We start from the raw sequence: 16,222 nt of genomic DNA on the forward strand, positions 1-16,222 counted from the left end.
TCGCAAGTGCATGGGAAATAGCATAGACAACCATCTCTCATTCTGGTTTCTGCGCTAAAGTCCATCTGGCCAGAGCCCTCGCATTCCATTTGAATACGACCAGTCCCATCTGCTGCTGGAGATACCGATGCGGCGTATTCCTGGTCCATTTTGATGTTTTCACTAATGTGACATTTTACAACCGAGTCCAATTATACGTGTCCAAACTAAAACATAGAAATTAAACCGCAATGGCTTCACCTACCATTGCACCGATTCAGACCTCAAACACTTGAAATAATCGGTCTTATATTTTAATATGATATCCAACAAAAGCTTACGGAAGCGAGATAAAATATTTCTATTTACCTGTATGCTGAGTTCCTCCTTATTTCCCTCCCGCAAATCGATACTGGGTAGTTTTCTTCTGATTTTAAACGCAGCAATTGTACTAGCGTTATCATTCTGCAAGACTTCGCAACACACACACTATCTACAACGCCGATGATGGTAGGATCCCAAATCGCTTCAAAATCGCATCTTCTAATGAGGTTTTTGAATACGAACTTTTTCTGCGTTGAGACTCATGGCAATACGCGTCCCTTTTTAAAATGCATGTGGAAATTTTTTTTCACCCGACAGTAAAAGTGAAGGGGAGAAGGTTTGCCTCGCCCTCTCTCAGATTCTCCTTAGGAACCTGGTCGCGTATTTTCCTCATCGAGGTAGGAGCGCTACAAGCCGGATTTCACTTCGAAGCCTAGAACAAAGCCCGGCTCAGTGCGTCCATCTGAACCCGGCTACAATCTTTGGCCGAGAAAGATCCCCGGCAGGTCGGTGACGGAGGGGCTGCTTTCCCTAATGTGGCCGGGTCTGTTGTCACCCTTCAACAAGAGCACGTACACTACTAGCATGTCTGACACCTTGTGCCGGCAAGAGAAGCTGGCTGGGGCTGTTGCCGAGCACACGGAAACATTGACAGGTGAGTCACGAGGTCGGTTTTTTTGAGAGTTCTTTGCGTTGCTGCCTGTTTTCTCTCCCTGTCTCGTCCCTCTTGTCCATCCTCGCCCTGTCACCGATGGCTGCGGGCAGTCCGTAAGGGGTGGCAGACTGTGCTGCCGGCTCTAATGCTCAAGTGCTATCGTAGCGAACTAACATTACACAGCCTAGGAGGACAAAATGCGTTAGGTGTCTCTTATCATAAGACACAACATTGAGCACGTGCTGAAGACCAATTCTTGATCAATATGGTGCAGGACACCGACGTGAGTTCGGGGAGGCTTGGACTGAACCCCCACACTCTGAAGAAGGAGCTTGGATTTACGTTGAGCACTCATGGATCTCAAGACATTTGAGAAAAAAAAGCACCCTGTAGGCAATAAAGTGCTTCCGAGGCACGGTCAGTATACTTGTTCCGACATGGCTGTCCATGGCCTCCTCCTGTGCCACGATGAGTACCTGTTACCCTCAGGGTGGAGGAGTAACACCTTACATTCAGTCTGGGAAACCTGCAACCTGATGGCATGAATATCCATTTCTCCTAACGGTAAAAAAAAATTTCCTTCCCCCTCTCCCTCCCCCCTCCTCTATTTCCCATTCTGGCCTTTCACCTCTTCTCACTTGTCTTTTCTTGCCCCCCTCCCCCTTCCCTTTCTCCTACGGTCCACTCTCCTCTCCTATCAGAGTCCTTTCTCTCCAGCCCTTTACCTTTCCCACCCACCTGGCTTCACCTATCACATTCTAGCTATCCTCCTTACTCTTCCTCCACCTTTTTATTCTGGTGTCTTCTCCCTTCCTCTCCAGTCCTGAAGAAGGATCTCAGCGTGAAATGTCCACTGTTTATTCATTTCCGAAGCTGCTGAGTTCCTCCAGCATTTTGTGTGTGTATTGCTTTGGATTTCCAACATCTGCAGAATTTCTTGTGTTTATAGTCAATGCTGTCTGGGATATAGAGCACAGCTGTACACAGCTGTTTACTAGAAATGGCAATGGAATAATTTATCTGTTTCTAGGTGTTAATTCTGGGTTAACAGCTGGTCAAAACAAAGAGAGGCTGTTCTACTAATCTTCAAACAATGCCTTGGGATTGCTTATGCCTTTGGGTGCCTTGACTTAATTTCTCATCCAAATGGTGGCAACGTTATCAGTCCACAAGACCATAAGCTATAGGAGTAGAAGTCGGCCATTCGGCCCATCAAGACTGCTCCGTCATTCAATCATGTGCTGATCCGATTCTTTCAGTCATTCCCACTCCCCTGCCTTCTCTCCAGACCCTTTGATGCCCTGGCTGATCAAGAACCTATCTATCTCTGCCTTAAATACACCCAATGACTTGGCCTCCACAGCCACTTGTGGTAACAAATTCCACAGACTTACCACCGTCTAACAAAAGTAATTTCTCCACGTCTCTGTTCTAAATGGGTGTCCTTCAATCCTGAAGTCGTGCCCTCTTGTCCTAGCCTCCCTTACCATGGGAAACAACTTTGCCATATCTAATCTGTTCAGGCCTTTTAATATTCAGAATGTTTCTATGCGATCCCCCCCCCCTCCCCATTCTCCTGAACTCCAGGGAATACAGCCCAAGAGCTGCCAGACATTCCTCATATTGTAACCCTTTCATTCCTGTCGAGCCCAGCCAAGGCTTAACGTTTCCAAAGTGTGACTTTCTGCTTGAAAGGCTAGAATGCACCCACTATGTCAAAGAGAAAACTAAGCGACCCACTAAAAATGATCTCAACAACTTTATGTGGACCTACTGGCAAACGGAACGAAATAATGTGAATCTAATTTAAAAGTCAAGGAGAGGATGGAAACGGTTAATGAGTATGTATAAGATGTTTATCACACATGTGTTCTTTCCAAATTCAGAACTGGGTCATTCAGCTTCCATATTAGTGCTATGCAACTGCTAAGTCAATATAGGTGGTGATGATATCACTGCCATTGCAGAGTTACACACCAGTAATAAATAATAGAGGTAAGGAATGGTTTAATTTCATGAGAAGCTTTGATAATTAAGGAACCTTTAGGCAAACCTTTTCTCTGTGTAGAGCTTTCCTCTAAAAGATTCAGTATGTTAAATAAAATGTATGATTAAACAAATTGTATTTCCATAGATCAGGAAAAAAAGCAGATAACGACAAACATTCAGAGCAGGCACCAACACTCTGATGAAGCTAAAGTGCAATTTCAGTGTTGAGTGCTTCAGTGGCGTCACAGTTCCTTGTGCTGCATGATGGCCCACGTTGTAATTCATCATCCTTCAGCATAAACTAATCAAGCATTAAAAGAAGATAGCAAAGATTAGAAAGAAGGTCTTAAATGTGAGAACATCTTGACCATCTATGTGTGGCAATCCACTATACCTTCTCGAGGCAGTAAGGAAATGCTGCCATTACCTTACATCCCATTTCACTACATTGCAAGCAACTGGATCCTAGACTTCCTGACTGGGAGACCTCAGTCAGTCCGGATCGGGAGCAGCATCTCCAACACCATCACACTGAGCACGGGGGCCCCCCAGGGCTGTGTGCTCAGTCCGCTGCTGTTCACTCTGCTGACCCACGACTGTGCTGCAACACACAGCTCGAACCACATCATCAAGTTCGCCGATGACACGATTGTGGTGGGTTTCATCAGCAAGAATGACGAGTCAGCTTATAGAGAGGGGGTGCAGCGGCTAACGGACTGGTGCAGAGCCAACAACCTGCCTCTGAATATGAACAAAACAAAAGAGATGGTTGTTGACTTCAGGAGGGCACGGAGTGACCACTCTCCGCTGAACATCGACGGCTCCTCGGTAGAGATCGCTAAGAGCACCAAATTTCTTGGTGTTCACCTGGCGGAGAATCTCACCTGGTCCCTCAACACCAGCTCCATAGCAAAGAAAGCCCAGCAGTGTCTCTACTTTCTGCGAAGGCTGAGGAAAGTCCATCTCCCACCCCCCATCCTCATCACATTCTACAGGGTTTGTATTGAGAGCATCCTGAGCAACTGCATCACTGCCTGGTTCGGAAATTGCATCATCTCAGATCACAAGACCCTGCAGCAGATAGTGAGGTCAGCTGAAAAGGTCATTGGGGTCTCTCTTCCCACCATCACGGACATTTACACTACATGCTACATCTGCAAAGCAAACAGCATTATGAAAGACCCCACTCACCCCTCATACAAACTCTTCTCCCTCCTGCCGTCTGGGAAAAAGCACCGAAGCAACCAGACTATTTAACAGTTTCTTCCCCCAAGCTATCAGACTCCTCAATATCCAGAGCCTGGACTGACACCTTGCTGCCCTATTGACCTGTTTATTATTTATTGTTATGCCTGCACTGTTTTGTGCACTTTATGCAGTCCTGGGTAGGTCTGTAGTCCAGTGTAGTTGATTTTTTTTCTCTCTGTGTTGTTTTTTACATAGTTCAGTCTAGTTTTTCTACTGTGTCATTTAACACCATGGTCCTGAAAAACTTTGTCTCATTTTTACTATGTACTGTACATAGCAGTTATGGTCGAAATGACAATAAACGCCATTTTAAGACTTGACTTGAATTGTTTTAAAAGGTCAAGATAACTCAAAAATCATTTTAATGTTCCGAACTAAAGTTTACATGGTATGCTAAGTATTGATTGGTCTCCTCGTGTAAAGGAAATTGTTTTCCAAAGAGATTTAACAAGGTTGATCTGCGAAATGAGACTACCCTACAAGGAGAGTTTGAACAGAATGGACATAAAGCCTATGGGGTCTAGAAGTGTGGGAGGTGATTTTGTTGAGCAGGCCTGGCGAGTCCAGAATGAGGAATCATAATTCCAGAGTAAGGCAGTGTCATTTGAGATAAAGATGTAAAGACATTCTTTCACTATGGAATTTGCTATTCCAGAGAGCCATGTATGCTTACTGACAATATCCAAGGCTGAGGATATAGACTTTTGGGATGATAGCAAACCCAAGGATGTACAGAGAGGGCGAAAAATTGGAGTTGATCCAATTCTGAAGGACTTTTGTATGGAAGAGTCAGTTTGAGGGCTGTGCGATCTACGATTGCTTTTATCTCATGTGTCCCTACTGGGGAAAAGAGTCACAGTTAGTTACTCATTTGTTGTAAGGTAATTATGCTTCCTCTGTCTGGTGAAAACATTCTTACCTTCTTTTTTGAAGTATATCCTGAGGCTCATTTTTTATTATGTGGTACAAATTCCAACTTCCTGTTTCCTCACTATTCATTTGAGGCTCTTGAATATTTATTATGGTGTAGAGAAGCCATCCTTGTTTACTAGTTATTAAAGAACTGTAAAGAATAAATTAACTTTCAGAGGAAACCCTCCACTTGTAAAATATAATTGACTTTACTTATGGTGTGATACCAGGCCAAGGTAATGCACTGGATGCCAGCTTTGATTCCCAGTCTGGGCCAAATCTGACTTTCACTTGCATTGTATGCAGGACATTATATTTGGCCATGTCATTATGAACCAAGGAGTGGGCAGATCAATATTTCCAAATGTGATCTCAGATGTCTCCTTAGGGGAAGTGTACTTGTGCAAATGTCAGCTCACTGTTTGTTACAACTGTTACTTCACCCCCATCAGCTTCTCCTTTGAATAGCTCACTATTGCTTACTGTTGCTCAGTTAAAGTGTGAGCTAATTCCTACCCACAGTCTCCAAGTGTGAGTTGTATTTCAGGAGAGAAATAGAGAAATACAGGAAAATTAAATCCTTCTGCTTATCTTGTCTCTATTAATACACAAAAGCAAGATATTTATTAATATCATATTCTTTGAATTGACCTGGAATGCTTTAGAGACTATGAATATTACTGTTGCAATGATTATTGTAGGAAATATGATAGGCATTTTGCAACAGCAAGCTCTTAAAGCAGCACAATAATATCTAGGTGATTATTTCGAGAGATATGGATGAGAGATGCATATTGGTCAGGATTCTAATGTTAATGCACCCCAATTCCCAAATCCCGCTCTTCTTTCGATTCATGCATGGGACCTCCTATGTCCAATAGAGGGAGATCAGAGGGGCGGCCCCAGTTTGACATCTCATCTTAAAGGCAAATGTTTCAAAGGCACAGTGTCTAAATGGAGTGTCAACCTGGACTTTTATGCACACTTCTCCAGTGTGGGACAAATTCTTAAACTTCTGACATAAAGATAAAACAGTTACTCACAGTCAGAGGTGACGCCATAGAGTGAAACTTAATGGTCGTATTTAATCCTTGCCTGTTCCAACTCATTGTGGATAAGGACATTAATCTCTCTGCTCTGATATCTGTTATCCAGTGGTGCCTAACAAGTTCAACTTCATTGAGTAGACAAAATGAAAAATACAAACAAATCATTGCAATTATAAAAAGGCTCATGATTTGACTAGGTATCTTGTAACTTCCAAACTATTTACATCTCCCAAACAATCTCTTCTCAACTGGTTCTTTTCTATCATCTAGCACTATGAGCTTTTAATACAATTTAAAAATTAATTAAGCTAAATTAAATGTAGTAATTTGCATCTACATGGTGCAATAGTCAGTAGTAATAGAGCCATAATATTTAATTGCCGCATTTTACATTAAATGTTTTTAACATTACCTCTCAGCTTCAAAGTTCTTTGAACAATGTCTCCTTGTTAAAGTTACTATTATCAGCTATATCACAGCCACATTCTGAATCCATGTATGGTGTTGGGTACAGCTATGACAAGGTACTTTTACCATGGATAAAATTCGGAAAAATTAGAAGAGACCTCAATCCTTTTTAACTTTCCTTAGTTCTGATGTAAGATCCCTGACTTGAAAGTTTCACTCCATGCTCTCCACTATTGCTACCTGATCCTTTGAATATTTCTGGTAACTTCAGTTTTTCCAGCATTTACAATACAATTGATAAGTTAGTGGCCTAAGGTGGAAGGAGTCAATTTAGAAAACCTAGCACATTTCTTTTTCAACATAGTCTCCTCCTACATTTACACACTTAGTCCAGTGGTCATGGAGCATACGGATCTTGGACCTCCAGAAAGTGTCCACAGCAGGGGTGATTGATAACTTTGTGGCCTAGGGTAGAAGGAGATGAGTTATACAGCTTTCTTTACATGCGCATGCAGTTCAACTCTGAGTGATTGCGTAGAAAGTTTGAAGTTAATAACTCATCTCCTTCAGGCCCCGAACTTATCAATCACCCCTTAAGCCATGAACTTATCAATTATCCTTCATATTTTGTATTTGGAAAATTTATTGGAAAGTAGGACTGTTACTTTTTCAAAATTTTGTTCATCAAAGTGAATGGGAACTGGAATGCTTCTCATTTTAAAATGCCAGTGTTAACAACAATTACCAGCTTTTGATCAGGTTAAATTCAGACAAATAGCTTGCGCCGATCACTTTCCATCCAGATTCTAAAATGCTTGAGCTGTCTGAGCGAGCTCGTAAAATTAATACAGGTAGCTTGTTGTTGTAATGACTGCTAGGGACATAATTTCAACTTTGCAGCGTGTGAGGAAAGGATTAAACTGAACATGATTTGTTTCCTCCTTAGTACGTGCATAAGTATGGAACACAAAATGGAGGTTGTAGGACAAAATGGTGTCAGCTTGAAATGTGGGAATGTTTTGAGAACGTACAGGAGTACTGACATTCAGCTTTCAAAGTAGATGATGATGTCAAACATGTCTTTCAGCAATCGTGCTGTCTCTGTCTTTGACATAGGCTAAGGATCACTAGAGATAGAGATAAGAAGGATCACTAGAGACACAGAATGGTTTCATGACTGAATGGAAAAGTACTGTGGCAGGGATTATGCTAGGTTTTGAAAGGTATAAAAAAGGGGTAACTTTTTTGTGCCAATAGGAATCTTGCCTTAGGCTGGGTCATGACTGGTGTAAGAGGCAGAGAGAGCAGAAAGGCTTTCAGTCCCTGAGATTTCCTCTTGCATTTCAGGTGACCCCCGCTTTATGAACGTTCACATTACGCCACTTCGCTTTTATGAAAGACTTACATTAGTACCTGTTTTCGCTAACCGAAAGAAATCGAAGAGGATTTTCGCTTTTACGAAAAAGGGCGCCCGCTTTAAACTTGTGTTTACCCCGAGGAAGACTACCATGACCGTGAAGCCTTGTGCAGGCAGGTGTGTTGCATACGGGGACGCGCCGATTTTTTTCTACAAATTGGTTTTGGCTAAGTCTTCCCGATTCTGGTAGGTGAAACTACACCGTACATACATTATTTCTACTTTATATAGGCTGTGTATTTATCATATCATTGCGCTTTTACTATATGTTAGTGTTATGTTAGGTTTTATATGCTATTTGGTATGATTTGGTAGGTTATATTTTGGGTCGGGGAATGCTCAAAAATTTTTCCCATATAAATTAATAGTAATTGCCTCTTCGCTTTACGCCATTTTGGCTTACGAAAGGTTTCATAGGAATGCTCTAATTTCGGATAGCAAGGGAAACCTGTATATAGACAATAGACAGTAGGTGCAGGAGTAGGCCATTCAGCCCTTCTAGCCAGCACCACCATTCACTGTGATCATGGCTGATCATACACAATCAGTACCCCGTTCCTGCCCTCTCCCCATATCCCTTGACCCCGCTATCTATAAGAGCTCTATCTAACTCTCTCTTGAATGCATCCAGAGACTTGGCCTCCACTGCCTTCTGGGGCAGAGCATTCCACATATCCACCACTCTCTGGGTGAAAAAGTTTTTCTGCATCTCTGTTTTAAATGGCCTACCCCTTATTCTTAAACTGTGGCCTCTAGTTCTGGACTCACCCATCAGCTGGAATATGCTTCCTGCCTCCAGTGTGTCCAATCCTTTAATAATCTTAATGTTTCAATCAGATCCCTTCTCATCCTTCTAAATTCCAGTGTATACAAACCCAGTCGCTCCAATCTTTCAACATATGACAGTCCCGCCATTCTGGGAATTAGCCTTGTGAACCTACGCTGCACTCCCTCAATAGCAAGAATGTCCTTCCTCAAATTTGGAGACCAAAACTGCACACAATACTCCAGGTGGGGTCTCACCAGGGCCCTGTACAGCTGCAGAAGGACCTCTTTACTCCTATACTCAATTCCTCTTGTTATAAAGGCCAGCATGCCATTAGCTTTCTTCACTGCCTGCTGTACCTGCATGCTTGCTTTCATTGACTGATGTACAAGAACACCGTTGTACTTCCCCTTTTCCTAACTTGATTCCATTTAGATAGTAATCTGCCTTCCTGTTCTTGCCACCAAAGTGGATAACCTCACATTTATCCACATTAAACTGCATCTGCCATACATTTGCCCACTCACCCAACCTGTCCAAGTCACCCTGCATTCTCATAACATCCTCCTGACATTTCACACTGCCACCCAGCTTTGTGTCATCAGCAAATTTGCTAATGTTACTTTTAATCCCTTCATCTAAATCATTAATGTATATTGTAAACAGCTGCGGTCCCAGCAACGAACCTTGCGATACCCCACTGGTCACAGCCTGCCATTCTGAAAGGGACCCGTTAATTGCTACTCTTTGTTTCCTGTCAGCCAGCCAATTTTCAATCCATGTCAGTACTTTGCCCCCAATACCATGTGCCCTAATTTTGCCCACTAGTCTCCTATAGGGACTTTATCAAAAGCTTTCTGGAAGTCCAGGTACATTACATCCACTGGATCTCCCTTGTCCATTTTCATAGTTACATCCTCAAAAAACTCCAGGAGATTAGTCAAGCATGATTTTCCCTTTATAAATCCATGCTGACTTGAACTAATCCTTCTACTGCTATCCAAATGTGTCGTAATTTCCTCTTTTATAATTGACTCCAGCATCTTTCCCACCACTGACGTCAGGCTAACTGGTCTATAATTCCCTGTTTTCTCTCTCCCTCCTTTCTTGAAAAGTGGGACAACATTAGCCACCCTCCAATCAGCAGGAACTGTTCCTGAATCTATAGAACATTGGAAAATGATTACCAATGCATCCACAATTTCAAGAGCCACCTCTTTAAGTACCCTGGGATGCAGACCATCAGGTCCCGGGGACTTACCAGCCTTCAGACTCAACAGTCTATCCAACACCGTTTCTTGCCTAATATAAATTTCCTTCAGTTCATCCTTTACCCTAGTTCCTTTGGCAACTATTACATCTGGGAGATTGTTTGTGTCTTCCCTAGTGAAGACAGATCCAAAGTACCTGTTCAACTTGTCTGCCATTTCCTTGTTCCCCTAATAAATTCACCCGTTTCTGTCTTCAATGGCCCAATTTTGGTTTTAACTATTTTTTTGCTATTCACATACCTAAAGAAGCTTTGACTATCCTCCTTTATATTCTTGGCTAGTTTACCTTCGTACCTCATTTTTTCTTGGCGTATTGCCTTTTTTGTTATCTTCTGTTGCTCTTTAAAAGCTTCCCAGTCCTCCGGTTTCCCGCTCATCTTTGCTATGTTATACTTCTTCTCTTTTATTTTTATACTGCCCTTTACTTCCCTCGTCAGCCAAGGCAGCCCCTTACCCCCTTTAGGATCTTTCTTCCTCTTTGGAATGAACCAATCCTGCACCTTCTGCATTATTCCCAGAAATACCTGCCATTGTTGTTCCACTGTCTTCCCTGCTAGGGTATTGTTCCATTGAACTTTGGCCAGCTCCTCCCTCATAGCTCCAAAATTCCCTTTGTTCAACTGTAATACTGACACATCCAATTTTCCCTTCTCCTTCTCAAATTGTAGGTTAAAACATATCATGGTCACTACCTCCTAATGGTTCCTTTACCTCGAGGTCCCTGATCAAATCCGGTTCATTGCACAACACTAAATCTAGAATTGCCTTCTCCCTGGTAGGCTCCAGTACCAGCTGTTTTAAGAATCCATCTCGGAAACACTCCACAAACTCCCTTTCTTGGGGACCAGTACCATTCTGATTCTCCCAGTCTACCTGCATGTTGAAATCCCCCATGACAACTGTATCATTACCTTTGCGACATGCCAATTTTAACTCTTCATTCAACTTACACCCTACATCCAGACTGCTGTTTGGGGGCCTGTAGATAACTCCCATTAGGGTCTTTCTACCCTTAGAATTTCTCAGTTCTATCCATACTGACTCTACATCCCCTGATTCTATGTCCCCCCTCGCAAGGGACTGAATATCATTCCTCACCAACAGAGCCACCCCACCCCCTCTTCCAGTCAGTCTGTCCTTTCAATAAGATGTATATCCTTGAATATTCATTTCCCAGGCCCTGTCCTCTTGAAGCCATGTCTCAGTTATTCCCACAACATCGTACTTGCCAATTTCCAACTGAGCCTCAAGCTCATCTACTTTATTCCTTATACTTCGTGCATTCATATATAATACTTTTAATTCGGTACTCCCCTCTCCTTTCATATCAATTCCTATTTCACTTGGCCATACTGTATGATCTCTTCTTGAGTTTTCTACTCCATTGATTCTGTTGTCCTTTTTAACTTTTCTTATTTTCACTTTCCCTTTAACTCCATCCTTATATTTCCAGTTCATCCCCTCCCCCCCACTACTTAGTTTAAACACATCCGTGTTGCAGTGGCAAACCTATCTGCCAGAATGCTGGTGCCCCGTCTATTAAGGTGCAACCAGTCCCTTTTGTACAATTCATCCCTACCCCAAAACAGATTCCAGTGGTCCAAGAAAGTAAATCCTTGCTTCCTGCACCAGTTCCTCAGCCACACATTCAGATCCATTATCTCCCTGTTCCTGCCCTCTCCAGCACAAGGAACTGGAAGCAAACCAGAGATAACCACCCTGGAAGTCCTGCTTTTCAGCCTTCTTCCGAGTTCTCTGAAGTCCCGCTGCAGAATGTCCTTCCTCTTCTTTCCGATGTCATTTGTGCCGACATGCACTACTACTTCCGGCTGTTCACCTTCACCCTTGGGGATTCCCTGCAATTGGTCAGTGATGCCTGGATCCTTGCAACCGGGAGGCAACACACCATCCTTAAATCTCGCCTGTTGCCGCAGAAACCCCTTTCCGTACCTCTTACTATGGAGCGCCCTACTACCACGGCTCTTCCTGATGTCTGACTCCTCGGCTCTGTTTCTGCACCAATTTTCGGCTCACAGACCTGTCCGCCTCTCAGACTGGCAGTATCTTCTGTCCTGACAGCTTCCAAGAGGGTGAACCTGTTTACGAGAGGTACATCCCCTGGGGTCACCTTCAAGCATCCTTTCCTTCCTCATCGTCGCCCCCTTTCTCTCTTCTGGTATCCTCAGTGTAACGACCTCACTGTAGGTCCTGTCCAGAAAACTCTCATTTTCGCAGATAAACCTGAGGTTATCCAGTTCTTTCTTCAGTGCTGCAACATGCTCCTTCAGAAGCTGAATCTGGACACACTTTCCACAGCTGCAGCAGCCGGGGGCACCGTCAGTGTCCCTGACCTCCCACATCATGCATGTAGCACACTGAATCAGCTTAGCGGTCATGTCTTCACCCTCTCCAATTGTGCCTGGCGTAGTCTCCTCGCCGAAGACTCTCAAGCCAAAGACTAGCACTTTTCACGCCAGGCACTCCCCTCGACCAGGCCACTTCCTGACAGGTGGTATATGGATCAGCTCATTGATTGGTTGATTCTTTCTGAAAGAAAGGAGAATACTTGATATTTTTTTATCAAATGATTCTTTATATAACTCTAATAAAATACTTTTCTATTACCTTTAACACATGTATAGAGCTCCCATTGTTTGTAAATACCTCTCACTGCTGAATCAGGAAATATTAAGAAACACATTTTTAAATATTTTGTTACACAATGGGAGGTTGCAAAGTTTAAGACAGAAATATTTTATGTTTTGAATCTGTATACAAATACAGGGTTGAACTGAGTATTAAGAAACTTGAAGTATTAAAATGTTTAGGACCAAAGTCTTGCATGGTAAATGCAAAATTGCTGGAGATTTTAATTTAGGAGCTAACAGTACGTTGACAAAGTGTTTAGTCAAATATTTTCTCAGAGGTAGAGAAACTGGATAAAGTAGCTGAATGATCCTGAGTCACCCTTCAGCATCTCTCAATGGCTTGTTCATGTTATAATCTGCAAACCTTAACACCTCATGTAAAGGTCTTACTTAACAGAAGCAAAAAGTGCATTGCAAAAATAGCTAAAATATCAACTGTAACTCAGAAAGCATATTTTATCCCAGATTTTGCACTAATGATTGATAGCATTAACTGGTTTCCTCCAGTGCATTAGCAATTTTGTTTTAAAGAGGGTTTTAGGTCATTACTTGCTGCACTGTTATTAGGCAGCAATTTGCAGGCGCCACTTACAGCCATAACTAGAGAAAAAATGCTAAAGTCAAATGAATTTCAGAAAAAGGATCCCATATTAATAACTTGCAGTTCCTTGTTATTTCTTTACAGATGAATAAAAATGGTACCTTTGTAGCAGTCCTGTTCTGGGGGGTGGGGGTGGGGGGTGTGTGTGTGTGTGTGTGTGTGTGTGTGTGTGTGTGTGTGTGTGTGTGTGTGTGTGTGTGTGTGTGTGTGTGTGTGTGTGTGTGTGTGTGTGTGTGTGTGTGTGTGTGTGTGTGAGAGAGAGAGAGAGAGAGAGAAGGAGAATTTTGGGCTTGTGATCAAATACCTTGCATGTTTGGTGTGCACTCCAGATTTCTGTTCCAGTAATACACACAAAATGACGAAGGAACTCAGCAGGTTGGGCAGCATCTAAGAAGAAGAATTAACTGTCGAAGTTTTGGGTCTTGGCCTGAAGTGTGGACTGTTAATTCCTCTCTTTAGATGCTGCCTGAGCTGCTAAATTCCTGAAGCGTTTTGTGTGTTTACTCTGGATTTCCAGCGTCTGCAGAGGATTTCTTGTGTTACTGTTCTGGGTTCTGATGCACGTGAGACACGTACATTGAGCATGTGGAATAAGATCAGACAGCATGGACATCATCTTTGATAACAAAAACAAGATTATGTAACACATGTGAGGACCATGAGCTATGTGAGTCTTGTACATTAAAGTTCCCTATGCCATTACCGGAAAGGCACCCAATCTTGTCTGAGCAGCTTTCTGGAAGTCTAACATTTTCACCTTTTGCTTTATGGCCTCTTCAAATGATTTCCAAGCATTTTTCCCTAGTGAACGTCCCATCTTCCCCAATCACTACCCTGTCATTGCCCCAAATATCCTCAGGCCATCCCCATCGTGTCCATGACCTCGGCAGTCTCTCCCTCCCCACCCACTAACCACAGCCAAAGGCCTCCATTCATTTCTCTCACTATTTTCCAAATCTACCATCTTTCACTCCTTCTCCTCCTTCCAAACATTTACTCGCTCCCCCACTTCACCAATGAAGCTGGTTAGGAGTTCTAGCTCAATGGGAGGGAAAATGTGAAAGGAATAGTTTTGTACGGGAAAATGCTGTGAGAAGTGGAGCAGACTGAAAAGGTGGAAAAGTGAACCAGGCAGCTGAAAAGGTAACAGCCCTTTCAGAATAGTGAAAGATAAAGATTAGCTTTATTTGTCACAATGTACAAGGAGATATTGAAACATACAGTGAAATGCATTGTTTGCGTCATATCAAATCAGCAAGGATGAGCCTGTAGGTGATGCCACGTTTCCGGCACCAACATAACATGCCCATGAGTTACTAACCCTAGTTACCTAGTAACCCATAAGTTACTAACCCTAATGCTTACACCTTTAGAATGTGGAAGAAATCCTACGTGGCCACAGGAAGAACGTACAAACTCCTTACAGACAGCAGCGTGTCCGAACCCCGTCTAGTGATTGCTGGCACAGTTAAGTAATTGCACTAACCCTTACACTACTGTGCCATCCCCAGCAGAGAAATATGCGCCAGCAGGAACCTTGTGAAGGACCAGGAATTATGGATAATGATCCACTGAATGTGGATGCTGGTAGGATGAAAAGTGGGAATAAGAGGACCACTGTCAATGAACTGGCTGGAAGGATGAAGGTGAGAAGTGCAGGTTGAGACTTGTCAGCATTTCTAATGCTTGTGGATAGCATTGCCATCTAGTTTTCACAGCTGAATGGGACATTATTTATCATATTAAAGTGCTTAGAAGAAAACAACGAAGGCATAGAAGCTGGAAGCATTTGAGGTTGCAATATGAACTATCCTTGACCACCATCATGTTTGGAGAAGTTTGCTCCTGATTGTTTTAATATTTTCCCTAATTGCTGCTTATTGATCATTCTCTTAGAGGTTTTGCATAGGTGAAACAGGTCTTTCAGGGATTCAAACAATCCAATTGAAAACTAATATAGATTTACAACACACACAAAATGCTGGTGGAACACAGCAGGCCAGGCAGCATCTATAAGGAGAAGCACTGTCGACGTTTCGGGCCGAGACCCTTCGTCAGGACTTACAACATGCATTATATAGAACTAATTAAAAAGAAGATCTGAATTTACATAGCTTGAAATAATCTCCTGGATGTCTTATATTTAGATTTTCTAGATCCAATTAGCCACTCGTTGCTTCAATGTTAAGAGGCCAACATTTAGTTGTTATATGATTGGAATGCCTTCCTTTGATAAAATCTTAACTCTTTTATCTCAAGACTAGCAAAAGAAAAATGTACAAAATGTTAGTTGTAGTTGTATTCTGATAGTTACATCTGTGATTCAGCTGTCAATATCAAGAAACTGTTGTGTCATTTATGTTTAGTAAAAATCAGATTCATTGTCAGAGTTCAAATGAAAAGGCATTGATTTAAAATGTTAACCATTTCTTTCTGCACAGATGTTACCTGTGTCCTGTTGAATACAGATCTTATTTGCTATTGTGAGTGAGTTTTAAAATTGATATCTATCAGAACCAGCCACATTTTAGTAAATTTGGTAAATTGGTTTATTATTTACAGATGTACCGAGGTACAGTGAAAAAGCTATCTTGCACATGGCTCATACAGATCAATTCATTACAAGAGTGCATTAAGGCTATAGAAGGTAAAACAATTGCAGCTTGCGGAATGAAGTGTTAGAGTCACAGAGAAAGTGCAGTGCAGCTATAAGGTGCAAGATCATAATGAGGAAGATTGTGAGGTTAAGAGTCCATCTTATTGTACTAAGGAAACATTCAATAGTCATATAACAGCAAGACAGAAGCTGCACGCACAAAATGCTGGAGGAACTCAGCAGACATAGAAGCGTTGATCCTGATGGTACATGATTTTAGGCTCTTGTATCTTCTGCTCAATGGGGTGTGGGGGGCAACAGAGAAGAGAGAATGTGTTTAAATGTCCCAACAAAGAATG

At 42.4% G+C, this 16,222-nt stretch overlaps 1 protein-coding gene across 1 annotated transcript in view; it reads right to left on the reverse strand.

Annotated features, from left to right (window-relative positions):
• LOC140734256 (short transient receptor potential channel 5-like) overlaps positions 1 to 1,129 on the reverse strand; it is a 132,349-nt gene extending 131,220 nt beyond the window's left edge. Inside the window, exon 1 of the mRNA XM_073057980.1 lies at positions 349 to 1,129. The gene's annotated coding sequence lies outside the window, so the exon portion shown is untranslated. The remainder of the gene's footprint in view (positions 1 to 348) is intronic.
• Positions 1,130 to 16,222: the final 15,093 nt, after the last annotated feature.

Source organism: Hemitrygon akajei, chromosome 10 (assembly GCF_048418815.1).
Source record: "Hemitrygon akajei chromosome 10, sHemAka1.3, whole genome shotgun sequence".
In the NCBI taxonomy this organism is placed as follows: Eukaryota; Metazoa; Chordata; class Chondrichthyes; order Myliobatiformes; family Dasyatidae; genus Hemitrygon; species Hemitrygon akajei.